Source organism: Prionailurus viverrinus, chromosome B4, assembly GCF_022837055.1.
Source record: "Prionailurus viverrinus isolate Anna chromosome B4, UM_Priviv_1.0, whole genome shotgun sequence".
NCBI classification, from domain to species: Eukaryota; Metazoa; Chordata; class Mammalia; order Carnivora; family Felidae; genus Prionailurus; species Prionailurus viverrinus.
Genome location: NC_062567.1, coordinates 61,189,656 through 61,210,343, shown reverse-complemented (window position 1 = coordinate 61,210,343; position 20,688 = coordinate 61,189,656).

Here is a 20,688-nt window from a genome sequence, read left to right as displayed (position 1 = left end):
GGCTAGAGGTTTATCAATTTTGTTTATTTTCTCAAAAAACCGACTCTTGGTTTCATTGATCTGCTCTACAGTTTTTTTTAGATTCTATATTGTTTATTTCTGCTCTAATCTTTATTATTTCTCTTCTTCTGCTGGGTTTGGGGTGTCTTTGCTGTTCTGCTTCTATTTCCTTTAGGTGTGCTGTTAGATTTTGTATTTGGGCTTTTTCTTGTTTCTTGAGATAGGCCTGGACTGCAATGTATTTTCCTCTCAGGACTGCCTTCGCTGTATCCCAAAGTGTTTGGATTGTTGTATTTTCATTTTCGTTTGTTTCCGTATATTTTTTAATTTCTTCTCTAATTGCCTGGTTGACCCATTCATTCTTTAGTAGGGTGTTCTTTAACCTCCACGCTTTTGGACGATTTCCAGAGTTTTTCCTGTGGTTGATTTCAAGCTTCATATCATTGTGGTCGGAAAGTATGCATGGTATGATCTCAATTCTTGTATACTTATGAAGGGCTGTTTTGTGACCCAGAATGTGATCTATCTTGGAGAATGTTCCATGTGCACTCGAGAAGAAAGTATATTCTCTTGCTTTGGGATGCAGAGTTCTAAATATATCTGTCAAGTCCATCTGATCCAGTGTATCATTCAGGGCCCTTGTTTCTTTATTGACCGTGTGTGTCTAGATGATCTATCCATTTTGTAAGTGGGGTGTTAAAGTCCCCTGCAATTACCCCATCTTATCAGTAAGGTTGCTTATGTTTGTGAGTAATTGTTTTATATATTTGGGGGCTCCAGTATTTGGCGCATAGACATTTATAATTCTTAGCTCTTCCTGATGGATAGACCCTGTAATTATTATATAATGCCCTTCTTCATCTCTTGTTACAGCCTTTAATTTAAAATCTAGTTTGTCTGAAATAAGTATGGCTACTCCAGCTCTCTTTTGACTTTCAGTAGCATGATAAATAGTTCTCCATCCCCTCACTTTCAATCTGAAGGTGTCCTCAGGTCTAAAATGAGTCTCTTGTAGACAGCAAATGGATGCGTCTTGTTTTTTTTATCCATTCTGATACCTTATGTCTTTTGGTTGGCGCATTTAGTCCATTTACATTCAGTGTTATTATAGAAAGATATGGGTTTAGAGTCATTGTGATGTCTGTAGGTTTCATGCTTGTAGCGGTGTCTCTGGTACTTTGTAGTCCTTGCAACATTTCACTCACAGAGTCCCCTTAGTATCGCTTGTAGTGCTGGTTTAGGGGTGATGAATTCCTTCAGTTTTTGTTTGTTTGGGAAAACCTTTATCTCTCTTTCTATTCTGAATGACAGACTTGCTGGATAAAGGATTCCTGGCTGCATATTTTTTCTGTTCATCATATTGAAGATTTCTTGCCATTCCTTTATGGCCTGCCAAGCTTCAGTAGATAGGTCTGCTGCTACCTTTATGTGTCTACCTTTGTATGTTAGGGCCCATTTACCCCTAGCTGCTTTCAGAATTCTCTCTTTATCCTTGTATTTTGCCAGTTTCACTATGATATGTCGTACAGAAGATCGATTCAAGTTACGTCTGAAGGGAGTTCTCTGTGCCTCTTGGATTTCAATGCCTTTTTCCTTCCCCAGATCAAGGAAGTTCTCAGCTATGATTTGTTCAAGTACACTTTCAGCCCCTTTCTCTCTCTCTTCTTCTGGAATTCCTATGATACGGATATTGTTCCATTTGATTGCATCACTTAGTTCTCTAATTCTCCCTTCATACTCCTGGATTTTTTAAAATCTTTTTCTCAGCTTCCTCTTTTTCCATAATTTTATCTTCTGTTTCACCTATTCTCTCCTCTGCCTCTTCAGTCCATGCTGTGGCTGCCTCCATTTTTATTTTGTACCTCATTTATAGCGTTTTTTAATTCATCATGACTACTTTTTAGTCCCTTGATCTCTGTAGCAATAGATTCTCTGCTATCCTCTGCTTTTTTCAAGCCCAGCAATTAATTTTATGAATATTATTCTAAATTCTTATTCCATTATATTGCTTAAATCAGTTTTGTTCAATCGTTAGCTGTCACTACTTCCTGGAGTTTCTTTTAAGGAGAATTCTTCTGTTTCATCCCTTTGGCTAGTTTTCCATTCCTTATGCGTATTAAAAGCTTGTGTACTCTGCACCTGCGAGCACTGCTATATTAAAGGAGGGTCATACACTGTCCAGAGCCTGGCCCTGTTTTTTCAGGGATTGTTACTTGCTCTCTGTTGTTGTGACTTTAGTTATTTTATTACCCCACTCATAGTAATACTTTGTATCCTCTATCAGGTGTGCTTTGATTTGTTCCTTGGAGTAGCCCTCTCTTTTTCCAACTTTCCCATTTTCTTCCTAGTAGATTCAGTCTCTTTTCCTCCCAGGCTCTGGTGTTCAAAGTCCTTTGGCTTCTACACTTCTTTGTTTGAGAGATGTGGGATGTATGGGACACCCCCCCTACTTCTCTGCCATGTTGGTCCAGAATCAATTTTAACATTCCTTTATTCCACATAAATTTGTTGTTCTTTGATTTCTTTGAATAGATCATAACATCTTTTTGGTTTTTCTCATTTAATTAATGAAATAAGTAAAATCTTTAGCATTAACAACATAGATCTACACACTGAGATGTGATTTAGACTTTATGACTCTCCTACATCACTTCCTGTTAGTCTCTTCCAGCCACCAGAACAGACTGAGTATTTGTGGTTTTTCTCCTTTTGCTTTTGTGGGTTTTTTTAGGCAGCTCTTGGGAACCCCAATAGATTGGATGGACACACACACACACACACACATACACACACACACACACAAGGTCACAGACAGAAAGGTCGCTGGCATGTTGATTTGGTCATTCACCCAGGAGCAGCTGGTAGCAATAATAAATCCTTATGGAATTCCAGCACTCAAATTTCCACTCTGAGGTTAAGGGCTCTGATTCTATTGTCAGCTTCTCATTTATATAAGATTGTCAGGCCTCTCTAAGACACAGAATGTGCTTTATTGACCATGCTACCATAACCCTGACCTCTCTTAAATACTCCAATCTCTGGGAGCATTTTGCTTAAAGGGTGGTAGTGTAGCAAGTCTGTTGGAGAGAGCATTTGGTGCTAGATCTTTGTTATATGTATCATATCACTCCACATACACTGAGGTGCAGTTGCTGCCAGAAAACAAAAATCATTTACCAAGGGCCCTCTCATCTCCAGTGCCTACTTTGCTGGGCCTATTTCTATTCACTTACTCTCTGGGACCAATGAAATGGAGATGGGAGGGATGCCAAGAGGAACAAGAAAAGGCACGACAGGGGAGAAAAACAAACTTTTCCTCTACCTTCCAAGGTTTTCTGCCTAGTGTCTTACAAATTAGGCTGATAAAAGACAAATTAATAAGAAATATACAACAGAATTTGTTAACATGCGCATTGTGCATACACATGAGAAGCTCAGTGATGAGTAGTTCAAAGGGGGTAATTTGGACTTACATACCATCTTAACAAACAACAATAAATTTGTAGAGAAGTGAGAAGACAAGCAAGAAGGGTTTTAGGCTTCCAAGTGTTGCAAACTATGGGAAGGTAAATATATAGGGGGAAATAAGAAACATAAGGGTTATTTTAGTAAAGTTTATTGTGTAGATTACTCTTGGTGCCATCTCTGGGCTAATAAAAATCGCTAGTGATTACGAATCTGAGAGTGTTTTCAGTGCTAGACCAAAAAACTCTAAAATTTGCATGGAACCACAAAAGACCCTGATGCCAAAGCAACCTTGTAAAAGAAAAACAAAGCTGGAAGCATCACAATTATGGACTTCAAGTTATATCACAGAGCTGTAGTAATCAAAATAGTATGGTAGTGGCATAAATATAGACACAGATCAATAGAACAGAATAAAAAATCCAGAAATGAACCCACAATTATATGGTCAATTAATCTTCAACAAAACAGGAAAGAATATCCAATGGGAAAAAGACTGTCTCGTTTTTCCAAAGAAGACATACAGATGGCTAACAGACCCATGAAAATATGTTCAACATCACTCATCATCAGGGAAATACAAATCATAACTACAATGAGATATCAACTCACACCTGTCAGAACGGCTAAAATTAACAACATAGGAAACAACAGATGTTGGTGAGGATGTAGAGAAAGAGAAACCCTCTTGCATTATTGGTGGGAATGCACACTGGAACAGCTACTGTGGAAAACAGTGTGGGATTCCCCAAAAAGTTAAAAATGGAACTATCCTTCAATACCGCAAATGCACTACTAGGTATTTATCCAAAGAATGCAAAAATACTAATTCAAAAGGATACATGCACCCCAATGTTTATAGCAGCATTATCTACAATAGCCAAATTATGGAAACAGACCAAATGTCCATCAATTGATGAATGGATGAAGAAGATGTGGTATATATATGTATATATATGTGTGTGTGTGTGTGTGTGTGTGTGTGTGTGTATATGTATACATATGTATATATATATACACAAACACATATATATACATATATATATGTATGTGTATATATATATGTATGTATATATATACATATACACACACATATATATGTATATATACATGTATATATATATGTATATAAATATATATATATATACATGTATATATAAATGATGTAATATTACTCAGCCATAAAAAAGAATGAAATCTTGCCCTTTACGACAACATGAATGGATCTATAGAGTATTATGCTAAGTGAAATAAGTCAGTCAAACAAAGACAAACAGCATATGATTTTACTCACATGTGGGATTTAAGAAAAAAAACAAATGAGCACAGAGAAAAAAAGAAGAGAGAGAGGGAAACCGAGAAACAGATTCTAAACTACAGAGAGCCACATGATGGTCACCATAGAGGAGGGAGATAGGAGGATAGGTTAAACAGATGGTGGAGATTAAGGAGTGCACTTGTGATAAGCACCAAGTGTTGCATGGAAATGTTGAATCTCTATATTGTACACTGAAACTAGTACTACACTGTATGTTAACTAACTAGAATTTAAATGAAAACTTAGGGGTGCCTGCCTGGCTCAGTAGAGCGTGCAACTCTTGATCTCAGGGTCGTGAGTTCAAGCTCTACTTTAGGTATAGAGCTTACTCAAAAAAGTAATAAAAAATAAAAACTTACAAAAATAATCTAAGTATGTTTTTAGGCAAGGGGGATGGGCAGAGAGCTTTTTTGGTATCTGATGTTTCTCAATTTTCTTCAGCTTAAAATAATTATTATGCCAAAGTAGTATATTTGGGAATGGCATATTTTGATCCTCTGTACCACCCAATGAGATAGAGAAGGATTTTGAAAATATATCCCACAGTGGAGTAAAGGGGTAAAGTGTGGTTTTGAGAAGAAGATGGCAGCATAGGAGGACGCTGGGCTCACCACGTCCTGCTAATCACTTAGATTCCACCTACACCGGCCTAAATAACCCAGAAAACCACCAGAAGACTAGCAGAATGGAATCTCCAGAGCCAAACGTAGACAAGAGGCCCACGGAAGAGGGTAGGAAGGGCAGAGAGGCGGTGCGCACTACACGGACTGGCGGGAGGGAGCCGGGGCAGAGGGGCAGCCCGCTGGCCAAGCAGAGCCCCCGAGTCTGGCTGGCAAAAGCAGAGGGGCCGAATGGAGTGTGTTCAGACAGCAAGCGGGACTTAACATCTGGAAGGTTATAAGCTAATAGCTAGGCTTAGAGAGCAGGAGGGCTGGAGGACAACAGGAGGGAGAGTTGTTGAGCCCTGGACCACAGAGCTCAGCTTGGCAGGGAACAAAGGCACTGGTCAGCGCCATCTCCCTCGCCCATTCCCCAGCCAAACTCCCAAAGGGAACCAGTTTCTGCCAGGGAAATTGCTTGCACCACGCAAACACCCAACGCTGTGCTTCTGCGGATCCATCCTTCCGGCAGTGGGTCTGACTTCCTCCCAGTGCTGCAGGGCCCCTCCTGAGGCAGATCACCCAAGGAAAAGCAAGCTGAGCCTGCCCCTCCTGCCCTGTGCACCTTGCCAATCCACCCCAGCTAATATGCCAGATCCCCAGCACAAGCCTGGCAGTGTGCAAGTAGCCCAGATGGGCCATGCCACCCCACAGTGAATCCCGCTCTTAGGAGAGGGGAAGAGAAGGTACACACCAGTCCGATTGTGGCCCCAGCGGTTGGCTGGGGGCAGACGGCAGGTCTGACTGTGCCTCGCCCACCCACGCAAGTTATTCAAGACAGCACAGGGGAAGTGCCCTGCAGTTCCACACCACTTCAGGGAATATCCAAAATGGCGAAACGGAAGAATTCCCCTCAAAAGAATCTCCAGGTAATAACAACAGCTAATGAACTGGTCAGAAAGGATTTAAACAATGTAACAGAAAGTGAATTTAGAATAATAGTCATAAAATTAATCGCTGGGCTTGAAAACAGTATAGAGGACAGCAGAGAATCTATTGCTACAGAGATCAAGGGACTAAGGAACAGCCAGGAGGAGCTAAAAAATGCTATAAATGAACTGCAAAATAAAATGGAGACAACCACAGCTCGGATTGAAGAGGCAGAAGAGAGAATAGGTGAACTAGAAGATAAAATTATGCAAAAAGAAAAAGCTGAGAAAAAGAGAGACAAAAAAGTCCTGGAGTATGAGGGGAAAATTAGAGAACTAAGTGATGCACTAAAGAGAAATAATCTATGCATAATTGGTATTCCAGAGGAGGAACAGAGAGGGAAAGGTGCTGAAGGTGTACTTGAAGAAATAATAGCTGAGAACTTCCCTGATTTGGGGAAGGAAAAAGGCATTGAAATCCAAGAGGCACAGAGAACTCCCTTCAGATGTAACTTGAATCAATCTTCTGCACAACATATCATAGTGAAACTGGCAAAATACAAGGATAAAGAGAAAATTCTGAAAGCAGCTAGGGATAAACATGCTCTAACATATAAAGGGAGACTGATAAGACTCGTGACGGATCTCTCTACTGAAACTTGGCAGGCCAAAAAGGAATGGCAGGAAATCTTCAATATGATGAACAGAAAAAATATGCAGCCAGGAATCCTTTACCCAGCAAGTCTGTCATTCAGAGTAGAATGAGAGATAAAGGTTTTCCCAAACAAACAAAAACTAAAGGAATTCGTCACCACTAAACCAGCCCTACAAGATATCCTAAAGGGGATCCTGTGAGACAAAGTACCAGAGACATCGCTACAAGCATGAAACCTACAGACATCACAATGACTCTAAACCCATATCTTTCTATAATAACACTGAATGTAAATGGACTAAATGCGCCAACCAAAAGACATAAGGTATCAGAATGGATAAAAAAAACAAGACGCATCCATTTGCTGTCTACAAGAGACTCATTTTAGACCTGAGGACACCTTCAGATTGAAAGTGAGGGGATGGAGAACTATTTATCATGCTACTGAAAGTCAAAAGAGAGCTGGAGTAGCCATACTTATTTCAGACAAACTAGATTTTAAATTAAAGGCTGTAACAAGAGATGAAGAAGGGCATTATATAATAATTACAGGGTCTATCCATCAGGAAGAGCTAAGAATTATAAATGTCTATGCGCCAAATACTGGAGCCCCCAAATATATAAAACAATTACTCACAAACATAAGCAACCTTACTGATAAGATGGGGTAATTGCAGGGGACTTTAACACCCCACTTACAAAATGGATAGATCATCTAGACACACACGGTCAATAAAGAAACAAGGGCCCTGAATGATACACTGGATCAGATGGACTTGACAGATATATTTAGAACTCTGCATCCCAAAGCAAGAGAATATACTTTCTTCTCGAGTGCACATGGAACATTCTCCAAGATAGATCACATTCTGGGTCACAAAACAGCCCTTCATAAGTATACAAGAATTGAGATCATACCATGCATACTTTCCGACCACAATGATATGAAGCTTGAAATCAACCACAGGAAAAACTCTGGAAATCGTCCAAAAGCGTGGAGGTTAAAGAACACCCTACTAAAGAATGAATGGGTCAACCAGGCAATTAGAGAAGAAATTAAAAAATATACGGAAACAAACGAAAATGAAAATACAACAATCCAAACACTTTGGGATACAGCGAAGGCAGTCCTGAGAGGAAAATACATTGCAGTCCAGGCCTATCTCAAGAAACAAGAAAAAGCCCAAATACAAAATCTAACAGCACACCTAAAGGAAATAGAAGCAGAACAGCAAAGACACCCCAAACCCAGCAGAAGAAGAGAAATAATAAAGATTAGAGCAGAAATAAACAATATAGAATCTAAAAAAAACTGTAGAGCAGATCAATGAAACCAAGAGTCGGTTTTTTGAGAAAATAAACAAAATTGATAAACCTCTAGCCAGGCTTCTCAAAAAGAAAAGGGAGATGACCCAAATAGATAAAATCATGAATGAAAATGGAATTATTACAACCAATCCCTCAGAGATACAAGCAATTATCAGGGGATACTATGAAACATTATATGCCAACAAACTGGGCAACATGGAAGAAATGGACAAATTCCTAAACACCCACACACTTCCAAAACTCAATCAGGAGGAAATAGCTTGAACAGACCCATAACCAGCGAAGAAGTTGAATCAGTTATCAAAAATCTCCTCACAAATAAGAGTCCAGGACCAGATGGCTTCCCAGGGGAGTTCTACCAGACGTTTAAAGCAGAGATAATACCTATCCTTCTCAAGCTATTCCAAAAAATAGAAGGGGAAGGAAAACTTCCAGACTCATTCTATGAAGCCAGTATTACTTTGATTCCTAAACCAGACAGAGACCCAGTAAAAAAAGAGAACTACAGGCCAATATCCCTGATGAATAGGGATGCAAAAATTCTCAATAAGATACTAGCAAATTGAATTCAACAGCATACAAAAAGAATTATTCACCATGATCAAGTGGGATCCATTCCTGGGATGAAGGGCTGGTTCGACATTCGTAAATCAATCAACGTGATACATCACATTAATAAAAGAAAAGAAAAGAACCATAGGATCCTGTCAATCGATTCAGAAAAGGCATTTGACAAAATTCAGCAACCTTTCTTAATAAAAACCCTCGAGAAAGTCGGGATAGAAGGAACATACTTAAACATCGCAAAAGCCATTTATGAAAAGCCCACAGCTAACATCATCCTCAATGGGGAAAAACTGAGAGCTTTTTCCCTGAGATCAGGAACACGACAGGGATGCCCACTCTCACCGCTGTTGTTTAACATAGTGTTGGAAGTTCTAGCATCAGCAATCAGACAACAAAAGGAAATCAAAGGCATCAAAATTGGCAAAGACGATGTTAAGCTTTCACTTTTTGCAGATCACATGATATTATACATGGAAAATCCAATAGACTCCACCAAAAGTCTGCTAGAACTCATACATGAATTTCACAAAATCGCAGGACACAAAATCAATGTACAGAAACCAGTTGCATTCTTATGCACTAATAACGAAGCAACAGAAAGGCAAATAAAGAAACTGATCCCATTCACAATTGCACCAAGAAGCATAAAATACCAAGGGATAAATCTAACCAAAGATGTAAAAGATCTGTATGCTGAAAACCATAGAAATCTTATGAAGAAATTGAAGAAGATATTAAGAAATGGAAAAACATTCTGTGCTCATGGGTTGGAAGAATAAATATTGTCAAAATGTCAATACTACCCAAAGCTATCTACACATTCAATGCAATCCCAATCAAAATTGCACCAGTATTCTTCTCGAAGCTAGAACAAGCAATCCTAAAATTCATATGGAACAACAAAAGGCCCCGAATAGCCAAAGTAATTTTGAAGAAGACCAAAGCAGGAGGCTTCACAATCCCAGACTTTAGCCTCTGCTACATAGCTGTAATCATCAAGATAGCATGGTATTGGCACAAAAACAGACACATAGACCAATGGCATAGAATAGAAACCCCAGACCTAGACCCACAAAAGTATGGCCATCTAATCTTTGACAAAGCAGGAAAGAATATCCAATGGAAAAAAGACAGTCTCTTTAACAAATGGTGCTGGGAGAACTGAACAACAACATGCAGAAGAATGAAACTAGACCACCTCTTACACTATTCACAAAAATAAACTCAAAATGGATAAAGGACCTGAATGTGAGACAGAAAGCCATCAAAACCCTAGAGGAGAAAGCAGGAAAAGACCTCTCTGACCTCAGCCGCAGCAATTTCTTACTTGACATCCCCAAAGGCAAGGGAATTAAAAGCAAAAATGAACTACTGGGACCTCATGAAGATAAAAAGCTTCTGCACTGCAAAGGAAACAATCAACAAAACTAAAAGGCAACCAACAGAATGGGAAAAGATATTTGCAACTGACATATCGGATAAAGGGCTAGTATCCAAAATCTATAAAGAACTCACCAAACTCCACATCCGAAAAACAAATAATCCAGTGAAGAAAAGGGCAGAAGACATGACTAGACACTTCTCTAAATAAGACACAGATGGCCAACAGGCACATGAAAAGATGCTGAATGTCACTCCTAAACAGGGAAATACAAATCCAAACCATACTGAGATACCACCTCATGCTGGTGAGGGTGGCTAAAATGAAATCAGGAGACTATAGATGCTGGAGAGGATGTTGAGAAACAGGAACCCTCTTGCACTGTTGGTAGGAATGCAAACTAGTGCGGCCACTCTGGAAAACAGTGTGGACATTCCTCAAAAAATTAAAAATAGATCAATCCTATGACCCGGCAATAGCACTGCTAGGAATTTACCGAGGGGATACAGGAATGTTGATGCATAGGGGCACTTGTATCCCAATGTTTATAGCAGCACTTTCAACAATAGCCAAATTATGGCAAGAGCCTAAATATCCATCAACTGATGAATGGATAAAGAAGTTGTGGTGTATATATACAATGGAATACTACTTGGCAAAGAGAAAAAATGAAATCTGGACATTTGTAGCAACGTGGATGAAAGTGGAGAGTGTTATGCTAAGTGAAATAAGTCAGGCAGAGAAAGACAGACACCATATGTTTTCACTCTTATGTGGATCCTGAGACACTTAACAGAAGTTAAGTGGGGGAGGGGAAGGGGGGAAAATAGTTACAGAGAGGGAAGGAGGCAAACCATAAGAGACTCTTAACAACTGAGAATAAACTGAGGGTTGATGTGGGGTGGGAGGGAGGGGAAAGTGGGTGATGGGCATTGAGGAGACAACTTTTGGGATGAGCACTGGGTGTTGTATGGAAACCAATTTGACAATAAATTTCATATTTAAAAAAAAGGAATGTTAAAATTAATGTGCAAATGAAAGCAAAATTGGTTCGGGGTGGAGCAAGTGGGTTGTCCTCCACTTGAACAGACTCCATTTGCATATCCATAGGCAAGCATTATTTTGCAATGTTTTTAATGCTTTGATGTATTAATCAATATTATTTAACATTGCTAACAAACTTAGAGTTATAAAATAGCTCTCTTAGAATCAGCTAACCAAAGAAAGTGAGCTATAGAGAATGGGGTTTTCCACTGAAGCAAAATTTTTGCTAAGTGTAAAGGTTTGGAAGGATACAGAAGAAATATCTTTGCCCTACCAAAGGTTGAGAAGTGCTTCATGTTTTCTTTAAGACAGTTGTATACAATGGGGCTCTTTTACAAAAATGTATTCATGTAGAGTTTGTTCTAAAAAAAAGGGAAATATTTAAAAGTTGACTTGAGTGCTATATAATTTAAAGGATAAATGCACAGCTCTGTAGTCAGTGACTGGGTTTGAATCCCAGATTCATCACTTATACCTGTTTGATCTTGAACAAGGCACTTAGCCTCTCTATGTCAGTTTCTTAAGCTACAAAAAGAAATAACATTAATGCCATCCTTCATGGGATTATCCTGAAGGTTAAATGAGAAAATATATGTAAGGTACAACTATTAAACATCAATACTACTGCCTATTATTATTATTATTATTAATTGCTATGAAACTAAGTAATGTGGAAGGGTAGGATCTGAAAAAGGGTACTCTGAGACCAAAAAATTTTAGATTCACTCTCTGAAAACCATCTTCAGAAGGGCCTTGATTTCAGACAATGTAAAGTTTAAATATATATTAGTAACTTTGGGGAAAGTTATGACTTTCCCCATTTGAAGTGTCTTGTATTAGCTAGCTCATAGAATCATAGAAATTTAGAGCTGGAAGTAATCTTAGTCCATTTTTTTTCTTTGCAGGCTAGGAAACAATTATGGACATGTTACTTGCTTTGATGGGACAGAAAAATGGAAAGGATGGTAATGGGAAGGCCCGAAGAAATGAAGGAGATCAGAATATGCTACCCAAAATATGCCAAAATATGTATTATTTCAAACTGAAGTAAATTGAGAATCAACAGATGCAGAAAAAATCTTCTTGGAGATTCCCTTATCTGATTAAAAGCAGAAACTCCTGAAAAATCATGACAGCCGTAAATCCCCTTTCCAGGGGAGTTCTAAGGCCATGAAGATGGAAAGCTGGCATTGAGAGGCATCTATACAAAGAAATCTTGCTAAAAAAGTCCTTATCTTCCATAAATTTCCCCACATATTTACCTTCTCTAAAAGCCTTCTTTCCTTTATCTAGTACTTTCTACAATTTATTGACCTTTGTCAAAATGGTGTATAAGCTCTCCAGCTTGCCTTTTCAAGATTTCACTTCTTTTCTGTGAACTTGCTCTCATGCATGTAAAATTGAAAACATTAACATCAATAAGAATTTTTATGCTTTTCCTTCTGTTTTCTTTCTTTGCCAATTTAATTTGCATACTGTAGCTACAGAACTTAAGAGGGTAGAGGAAAGTTTTTCTTCTTCCACAGAAATAACTGGCAGTAAGACCAGATGCCACAATAATCTTAAAGGCCGAGGAATGGGAAAACTACCTGAAAAAACCTGAACAGCCAAGTTCCCTGTTCACCTCTCAACTACCCCACCCAACACTTTACTCTGATAAGCCATTTCCTATCTCTCTTCTCTTCTTTTTCCTTTCTCTTTGGCCTCACCTTGGAACAGACTGAAAATCAACCAAAGTTTAATGACTTTCTAACAGAGACACTATGTTTTTACGAACATTTACTTCTTTGTCTTCTGATATGTAGCACAAATAGAATCCTTCCTTCAAAACCAAGCCAGGAAATAAAACAATAACTGACTTTAACCAATTTTAGACATATTTGGAGGATAATCTTTTTCTCTACTGACTTAGGTCTTATAGCCGTGGACCTGCAAATTAATTAACAATAGACAGATTAACAGAAGAAAACACATTTTATTCATACACCTGTAGGAGCATTCAGATGAAGAAGCTCCTTGAATAGCTAGGGATAAGGGTTTACATACCAATTTAATAAGGGAATGGGATAAGAGAGAGTTTCAAAGAGCAAATGGACTTTAATGGAAACAAATGGAAGGTAAGACAGTTTGTGATAATGTTTGTTTATGTAATTTCTCATCCCCCTGTGAGCGGTCAGTCTTCTCTCTAGAAGTGAGGTTTTCCTGAAGAGGGAATTTATGGCAGCAACACTCTCTGCCTATTAGTCAGATAAGGGAAACTGAAAAGACTTCTTTCTCATCTGCTATATCTCAAATGTCTTCAGTTTAATCTTCATACCAACTCTGGGGATCTGAGTGGGTCTCCACAGAGAATTGTCTGATGTAAAGGTAAAGAAAGGCACTTCAAAGGAAATCACAGAAATTTAACAAATATACATATACATACAAAATTTCAGGCGACAACATTAAAACTTATTTTTTAGAAAAAATAATTAATATGAAAAATATAGTGATAATTATACTATAAGTTTCTATGAAAAGGGCTGCTGAACTCTGAATATGAAAGTCAGTGGCTGGTGTTATGAAGGAAAGATAGGATAAAACAGGCAGAGAGGGAAAGGTTAGGACCTGAGGACCCTGGGTGGGGGAAAAACACATATTTTGGAACAATACTGGGAGTGGCTGACCACAGCAAACCCCCTCAGGTGTAAGGTTCCTCTTAGGAATGTGACACCACTCCCCCTCAGGTTCCCCTCAGGAATTTGACAAACAAAATACCTAACTAAAATAAGCAAACCATAAAACTTATGTTATATGAAGGACAGTACGACCATAGTCTGACTCCTCACATAATGGAATTGAGCCAATCAGGAATGGACAACCCAGCACCTAGAGGTATCTAGTCAATAAGGGTAGAACCTGAGAAGGATCAAGGGAGAAGGGTAGGGGGCCAACCAAAACCCTAGAAAACAAAGTCCTTTGCCTATAGTTGGGGGTATTCACTTTCGAATGCCCTCTCTCTGTAAAGAGAGCTTTCATACCTTTCTTACTTTCTGATCTTATACTCTAATAAACCTTTGCCCGCTGCTCATTTTATTCTGTGTCCACCTCTTCTTCATTCTTCGAAGCAATCAATGAACCCTGGGCACTGAGATAAAGAATCCTGAAACAGTGTGTTTAAAGAGCACAGAGCACATGTAATGATGACTTCCATACAACTGAACTTCCTATTCTACAGTGTGTAGTAAGTAGATAATTCAGTAGGTACCAAAACATTTAATTTCATTCAAATTTGTCACTTGTGGTCCCTAGGATAGGGGAGTAATGAGCACCTTGATATCCTGGGGATATGTCAGAAGTACCAATGTTTTGTGAGATTATTGAATATTTCATTTTTCTTCCATTGTGGCCACCCTAATGTTTAGTGCTACACTTTCCACGCCTCTATGTTGTGAGTTTGTTCCATATCTCAGTAATATGACATTTTCCAGTCTTAGGTACTGGGGCAATCTGATTATTCGGTGGTGTATAGTAGAACCACCAACCTACTCTCACAATATGTTTTTATTTGGCAATTGGCTGTCCCGAAACCCAGGGATTTAGGTTAAGTTTGTGGCGTCATCAAGGCATATCTTCTGTCCTGACTTGCCCTGATCTCTCAAAGTCCCAGTGACTTTCTGAAGATTCTTTTTGGTAGATCCAAATCTATGTATTCCACTCAACAAATATGAGTTAAGCATTTATTATTTGCTAAGCAAGTTCCAGACGTCTGGAAACATGAGAAAGAAAATAACACATATGGGTTTTCATGGATCTCAGCCTAGTAAAAAAAGAAAGACATATAAACAAAATCTTTTTTTTTTCTTTCTTTTTTTTTTTTTTAATATTTTTTTTCAACGTTTTTTATTTATTTTTGGGACAGAGAGAGACAGAGCATGAACGGGGGAGGGGCAGAGAGAGAGGGAGACACAGAATCAGAAACAGGCTCCGAGCCATCAGCCCAGACCCTGACGCGGGGCTCGAACTCACGGACCGCGAGATCGTGACCTGGCTGAAGTCGGACGCTTAACCGACTGCGCCACCCAGGCGCCCCAACAAAATCTTGAAATATAATGCAATACATGTTACAATAAAAGTGAGTACAATAGAAACTTCTTTAAATGACTTCTTAACCTACTCCGTGAGTTAACCAATGCTCATGGTTCCTTTAGCAAGACTGAAAGAGGACTTGAACTACCTCCATTTTTACCTCCATCTGTACTTTCTAATTCATTAAGTTCTACTTTCCAGCTTATCTCTGAAGCAAAAAACAAACAAACACAAAAAAACAAAAACCTACTCCCTCAAGCAATAGCAACTGCCCCAAGCCAGCAAGACCTCTGTAGTTGACTCCAAGACAACAATCAACCTGACCTTAATGCCTACCTGCAGGTACCCACCTACCTTCATCCCACATTTTCCTTATATAAACCTAGAAGTATTTTCAGCATTTCCGTAACAGTCTTTGAGAAGTTAGTCCATTGTCTTCCTGGTTTTGGCTTCACTGAAATAAATTTCTTGTGTTACTGACGCGCTTTGAAGTGCTGGTATGTGGAGCTGATGGCTAAGAAAGAATTCCTGAGATGGTTTTGGCACAAAAAAAGGTGCTTTTATTAAAGCATGGGGACAGGACTCAGGGGCAGAAAGAGCTGCACTGGGGTTGTGAGGAGTGACTGATCTTATACTTGGGAATTGGGGGAGGTAAAAACAACGGAAGTTTCCAAAAGGGCTTTCATATGCTAAAGAAGACTCACAAGATTCTAGAGGCCTGGTTATTGTCAAGCTAAGGCTGTTTTTCCCTCAAGCACATAGCATTAACATTAAGAGAGTTGGGAGTTCCTGGAAGAATGTCATACTCTGTCTATCTCAAGGATCTGTAAATGGTTGGGTTATATGTAGATTTAATATTATCTACAGTTCTTTCTGCCTTTGTTTCCCACATCATTATCACCTCTCTCTCTCTCTCTCTCTCTCTCTCTCCCTCTGCCTTTGGATATTGTCAGTGGTGACTGGTTGAACCTGTTTCATTTGGAACCTGTTTTGTTTGTGGAGTCAGGTGCTTTTGCATTCCTGCACCCCAGTTGAGAAACATGGCTGATAGTTATAGCAGTTTGAACACTTTCAACCAGTGGGCTCATGTCTACAAACACAATCACTTATGCTTTTAAACAGTAATATTGCATTCTTACTAATAATCAGACATTCAAGAAGAACAAAAGAGTGAAACTTGCTCAACTTCTATTTATTATAGAGATATAGTAATTAAAACAATGTGTGGTGTGTGGGGGTGGGAGAATTTTGATGTATGGAAGTGAAGCATGGTAAATCAGTGGGGAAAAGAGGGACTATTCAAGTAACTGAGCTGGATAAGTAATTATCCATAAAAAAAAAAAAAAAAGGAGTTGGAGCACTAATTCACACCATGATAAAAATCAACCATAGAGAGATTAAGGGCTTGAAAATCAAAAGTAAAATTCTAAAACTTTTAGTAGAAAATATGGATAAGTATGTTTCTGGCTTTGGCCTAAATAAGTTCTTAAGACACAAACAAATATTAAACCTAGAGGGCATGAAAAGTCTGCCCATATAAAATTCAGAATGTGGGGCCACCTGGGTGGCTCAGTCAGTTAAGTGTCTGACTTTTGGTTTCAGCTCAAGTCATGATCTCACAATTTTGTGAGTTTGACCCGCGCATCTGGCTCTGTGCTGGCAGCACAAAGACTGCTTGGGATTCTCTCTCTCCTTCTCTCTCTGCCCTTCCTCTGGTCATGGTGTCTCTATCTGTCTTGAAATAAATAAATAAAGTTAAAATTTTTTTTTTAATTCAGAATGTGTATTCATCAAAAACACCTTAAATAAAATGCAAAGTCAAGACATAAACTCAAAGAATATACATTCAACATACATAAGTGATCAAAGGATTAGTATCAAGACTATAAAAAGAACAACTATAAATGAAGGAAGGACCAACTCACTAGAAATAAACTGGACAAAGATCAAGAACAGGTTTATACCCAAAGAAATACCAGTTCAATAAAAATGAAGAGATACTCAACTTCAACAGTAATCAGGACCACAATCAAGACCATAATGGCAGGCCATTTTCTACCAATCTGACTGCCAAATATAATGTCAAGTATTGGAGACGATATAAGTCAACAGATGTCTTAAACATAGAAAGGATATAAGTCGATTTAGGCATTTTTGAGAGAAGTAACTCTACTCCCAGCTATATACCTAAAAGAATTATATATACCAGGACCCAAGTACAGGAATGCTTGCTATATTATTGCTTATCATAGTAAAAACAAACACACAAAGCACCTAAATGCTCTTCAACAAGATAATGAATAGATAGAAAATATCATATAGTGGTGAAAATGAATAAATAAAATTGTACATATCAGGGCACCTGGGTGGTTCAGTCTCTTGATCTCGGCTCAGGTCATGATCTCATGGTTCATGAGTTTGAGCCCCACATTGGGCTCTGTGCTGATGGCCTGGAACCTGCTTGGGATTCTGTCTCTCCTTCTCTCTACCCTCAGAGTGCACACATACACCTGCACACTCTCTCTCTCAAAATAAATAAATAAACTTAAATAAATAAACTTTAAAAAAAACTTTAAAAAATGATAAATTAAAAAAATTGCACACATGAATATGAAAGAATCCTAGTAATGTTCCATTTGAATGAAAAAGCTGAGACTGAAAACATTACATACAACGTGATATACATTTGTTAAAATTCATAAATTAAAGAAGTTCAACAGCATATTTTGGGGCATCTCTCTCTCTCTCTCTCTCTCTCTCTATATATATATATATATATATATATACACGTGTGTATATACATGTGTATATATATTTACACATGTATATATATTGACAAAAACAACTTTAAATGATAAAGGGATACAATCAGACAAATGAATGTGAAATACTTTACAAGAAAAGTGTCTTGTATGGTCTTAAAGGATTAAACTAAATACTGCAGGGAGTAGAAAGTCATTTAAAGATAAGCAGAGGATAAACACTTTTAAATTTTCATTAAAAACTGGTAACTGTATGCAAATATATAGACACAAATATATTTTACAAATATATAGAGACAAAAACCTCCCTGGTTAAAGTACAAGCATACCTCAGAAGTATTGTGGCTTTAGTTTTAGACTGTAACAATAACATGAATCAAAGGAATTTTTTGGTTTCCTAGTACATATAAAGTTATATTTACATTATGCTACACCCCATTAAATGTGTAATAGCTTTGTGTCTAAAAAATGTACATAACATCAATAAAAAATACTTTATTGCTAAAAAATGCTAACCAACACTGAGATTTCAGTTATCACTTATCACAGATCACCACAACAAATACAGTAACAATAAAAAAGTTTGAAAGATTGTGAAAATTACCAAAATGTGACACAGAGACACAACATGAACAAATGCTAATGGAACAATGGCACCAATAGACTTGCTTGACTCAAAACTTGATGCAAAACTTCCATTTGTATAAAACGCAGTATCTGCAAAGCACAATAAAATGAGGTATGCCTGAATTAAACACAATTAAACTATACAAATATATGCATGCACATTATTGAATATTTGACTATAATTGTGAAATATTGGAAATAACCTAAATGCCCATACATGGGAGAGTGGTTGAATCAACCATTGCCACATGCACAAGATGGAGGACTATGCAACTGTACAAAAGAATGAGCAAGATCTCTATATACCAGTATTGAGAGATTTCTAAAACATGTAGTTAAGTGACAAAAAGTCCGAAAGAATTTCTATAGTCTGCTCCCCTTAAAGTGAGAAAGAAGGGTATATAAGAAAACACACACATATCTGCTCCTTGACCAAAACAAATATAAGGAGGATGAACAAGAATCTAGACAAACTGGTTATAGGGGAGGAGTAGGAAAAGGTAGAAGTAAATGAGGAGAATCAGACTATGTTAACACCGATGAAGAGGAAGTAAGAGAGCTAGGAGCATGACACTGGAGCCAGATGCCTAATCTTGGGCTCCAGCACCTACAATAGCAATGCATTGGTCTGGAACAGTACATCACACAAAGCAAATGCTCAACTAATGCTACTTATTATTAAATTTATCCCTAAATATTTTACAGTCTTTGTCAACTACTGGGACTAGACTATTTGCCCACTTTAATTTCTAGAAGTTTATTTCTGGAATTGTGAAAACATTGATTTTTGTAGCTTTTGTATATTTATCCTGAATCCAACTACCATATTAATACTTTCATTGATTCCAGTAGGTTTGTTTGTTTGTTTCTTACTAGAATCTTTGGGATCTCCAGGCATAAATGTTATAATCAGCCCAAACGGATCATTTTATCTTTTCTTTTCCAGCATATATGCCAGTTTCTTCACTTTTTAAAATCTTACTGAATTTATTAGATGATTTAAGATAATAAAAATTACAGTGATAGATAGCATCCCTATCTAGTTCTAAACTTTAATATTTCACCATTTAAAACAGGAAAAAGATAGAAATAATTTAAAGGAAAAGATCAATCAATTATATTATATTATAATTTCAAAACTCTGCTCACCAAAAAACCCCATAAAGAAAATGAAAAATCAACCTATAAACTGGAAGAAGATACTTGGCATGCACATATAATCCCAACAAAGGATCAGAAGGATTAGAATCCAGAAAATGTAAATAAGTAAAAAATACCTAACAACTAGTGAGAAAAATGGAGGAAAGGTGTAGGGGGATGTTTTGACTTTGAGGGACAATAAATCATGCAAAAGTCTAGGAAAGCCAATGAAAGATAAGGGCTATCTTATTTTAGTAAGGGGTTTGTTTATGTAACCTCATGTTGGTGCTAGCTCTTCATCTCCATTGACAAGAGTTATTTTCCTCTTCCTGGTACAGGAGAAGTGGGGACACTTTCATAATGGGAAATTTATGCCATGCTTTTAGGCAGTAAAGGGGAGAGCAGAGAACTGTTCCTATATCTGTTGGTTTTCAGTTGCCTTTAGTTCAAAATATCTCTTATGCCAAAATGACATATTTTGGGGTGGCATATCCTGAACATCTTTGTAGGCATATAGACATGTCACAAATTAACAGCCAATGAGAAAATGAAAAGAAGCACAATCTCACTAGTAATCTGAGCAAGGTAAATTAAAACCGTAATGTAACATAATTTTGTACCTACCATATAAAAAAAAAAAAAAAAAAAAAAGTAAGCGCTGCCAAGGATGTGGAGCAATAAGCAATATTATACACTGCTGATGGGAGTCTGAATTGGTGTGTTCACTTTGAAATCAATTTGGCATCATCTGGAAAAGCTGTAATGGATGTGCCCTATGACTCAGCATTTCTACTTCCTGGCCAT